This window comes from Aquarana catesbeiana, linkage group LG07, assembly GCF_042186555.1.
Source record: "Aquarana catesbeiana isolate 2022-GZ linkage group LG07, ASM4218655v1, whole genome shotgun sequence".
NCBI lineage: Eukaryota > Metazoa > Chordata > Amphibia > Anura > Ranidae > Aquarana > Aquarana catesbeiana.
In genome coordinates this window covers 318,175,365-318,178,483 of record NC_133330.1, presented here as the reverse complement: position 1 = coordinate 318,178,483, position 3,119 = coordinate 318,175,365, and positions in this window count along the sequence as shown.

The window sequence follows — 3,119 nt, the reverse complement described above, 5'->3', positions numbered from 1 at the left end:
GCGTGTTCGTTATCGTTTTGTTAAAACGAACGCGAAAATCCCAGAAATTCAGACAAAAATGTATTTGGACGATAATGAATGCACATGTCTAATATTTATTGGGTTTATATGATAATTACGATCAATGTGTTCATTTGAATGTAGAGCGCTGTCTTTCTGCTTTGCCTGAAGATGGACTTTAATAAGGAAAAGAAAAGAATCACCACCCCTCTACTAGTGCAACTTATAACATTCAAGGGAAAAATATAACACCAACATGTCAGAAAAAAAAAAAATTCAAAAACAGAATCACTGAGTTGGAAAAAGGAACCCCCCCCCGATGTGGATTTGTTGGACCACCATTTTCTTTAATGACAGCGTTTAGTCTGTTGGGATGTCTCTACTAACTTTGCACATCTAGACTTTGCAATATTTGCCCACTGGCTCTAATCCAATACAGCTCACCATCCAAATAACACAATTCCTACAGTAAAGCATGGGGGTTGGTAATATCCTGTTATGAGGGTGTTTCTCCGCAGCACTGGGACTGGAGCACTTGTCAGGATAGAAGGAAAAATGAATGGGGCAATATACTGTCAAATTCTGCTGCCCTCTGACAGAAAGTTGTCAACGGGAAGAAGGTTTACCTTCCAACATGGCAGTGACCCAAAGCATATAGCAAAAATGACCATACAGTGGTTGGAGGAGAAAAAGCTGAATGTCCTTGCATGGCCTAGTCAAAGCCCAGACTTAAATCCCATTGAAAATTTGTGGAATGACTTGAACACTGCAGTTCTACAAAGTGGGTAAATATTGCGAAGTCTAGATGTGCAAAGTTAGTAGAGACATCCCAACAGACTAAAGTCTGTAATTAAAGCAGGGGGGGGGGGGGCGCCTTTTTGCAACTCAGTGATTCGTTTTTTTGGGTTTTTTTTCTGACATGTTGGTTTCAATTGGAAGTTCTAAGTTCCACTAATAAATACAGCTGTATCTGTCTTCATTTCAGGCTGCAAAGCAACAAAATGTGATTATTTCAAAGGGGGTGATTCTTTTCTATTTCTATACCCACTGTAAGCACTGGAAATATATATTTATTTATTTATTTGGGGGGGGGGGACTACAAAAAAAGGTTTTAGCCTTAAATCAGTGTTAATGAATTCCATACTGGCAGGTGGAGTATTTTTGGGGTGTGTTTTATGCATTTATGAGAATAATAAATTTGGTGATTTTATGTATTGAAGCGTCACTACAGAACGTATGCCGTTTGGAATAATTTGCTCTGTAATATTAGGCTAGATCAGTGCTATAAACCAGCGGTTCTGGATATAGTGTTAGCCCGGGGCATAAAGGAATGATTGCAAAATAAACCAATTATGACGTGCAAATGCTTTTTGTTTTAAGAAGGTTCTGCTGTGCTTCACAGGGGTTTATTGGGGGAGCTTTTTGGTTTCTTTAAAGTTGAGCTCTAGGCAGATGTAAAAGACACACATGACTGCAGTTCTGTATTCATTAATATATTGTTACTTTTTATTTATTTTTTTAATATAGGTAATGTGCCTGAATCTAATCTGCTATCAACCTCGTGTAGTCCTTGTACAGCAAACCTGAGTGGGAAGCAATAGCAGGAGCCAATCATTCTGACAAGGAGAATGCTGATAGGAGGTGAAAGCCGAATGGGCTCATCATTGTGCTGCTTCTCCTTTCCCTGTCCAGTCATGGGTGGTGGAGGTTCATGACAGACGGGGCTCAAAGGAAGTGGGATGAATAGTGCTGATCAATGTTCAGCCTGGAAGATTTTGGACATTTGTACACCAAAGGGGGCAACTCCAGATTAAACATATTTATTGCCGCAAAAGTTACCTTTTTATCTTTTATTGGGCTAATTATTTTTATTTTGGACTGGAGTTCTGCCTTACAGGGCAAAGCAACAGGTCCACTTAATTGTTGCTATGTGCAGCTGCACATACTCACCTTGCTCTCACACTTGGATCCCCACCACTTTGATTGGCCACTGAAAACAATGAGAAGAAGTCAAGCTCTAAGCTGTGATTTGGAGCATTTACAGGGATAAGAATCGTCACATGGTAGCATTACCTAGGGCAGTCTACAAGCAAATGCTACTAAGAAATTACCATTCCTATCATCCACTCATCATGGCATTTTGAGGTTTGTGTAGAACTAACCAGAGCTTTTTTTTCTCAGAGAATCGGTGCAGGAACTCCCCATTCTGAGTCACTCCTTGTCTCCACCCCCTTCCCACCTCCGAGCACCGTCCCTGGGTTCCACCCCCTGCCCACCTCCCAGTACCGGCCGATTTAGACAGTACAGAACTAAGTATCATTTTGTGGTGCTAAATAATTTGTATGGGGTTTGTTAATGATAACAAGAAAAGCAGTAAAATAGATACTCTGTAGCCAGCAACAATAGACCCCACCCCAGCAATAATAGACCCCCAAGCGGTAATAGATAGCCCCCCCCCAGCAACAATGGACCACCCGTTACAAAATACCACCCCAGCAACAATAGATCCACCCCTGCAACAATAGACCCCCAGCAACATCAACAGATTTCCCAACTGCCAGCAACAATAGACCCGCCATCAGACAGCAACAATAGATCTCCTCAGCAACAATAGACCCTCACACAAAAATAGATTCTTGCCAGCATCAATAGACCCTCCAGCATACCCCAGTACTCCTTGCCATTGCATACATTTAGTGCTTAAGGTGCCAGAACGGCGTTTCGGCCACGTTCCTGCTGAAAAAAAGCCCTGACGCTAACCCCCATAAGGGCCTTTGATTATGTCCCAGGTTTTTCTTCCACTAGTGCAGTGGCAGTCAGGCATACAGCAACATTCACTCCTCTGTTTCAGGAAATAGTCTGTGGGGTTGCCTTTTTTTAAGGTCTATTGCAGTTTAACTTGGATGAGGCATACTGTAGGTAAGCTGTGGGGTAAGCAGGAATGCGAGGACACTATTCTCTTTACAGTTACTTCTCAATTCAATGCTTTGAGCAGTAGGACATGAAGTGGACAGCACTGGGACACCATTGGCAATGTTCCAGACCAGGCAAGTCTTAACTTAGTGCACCAAAGGTTAACTGCATGTAGGAAGGTGCAGGCTACTTCCTCCACTGTAGGT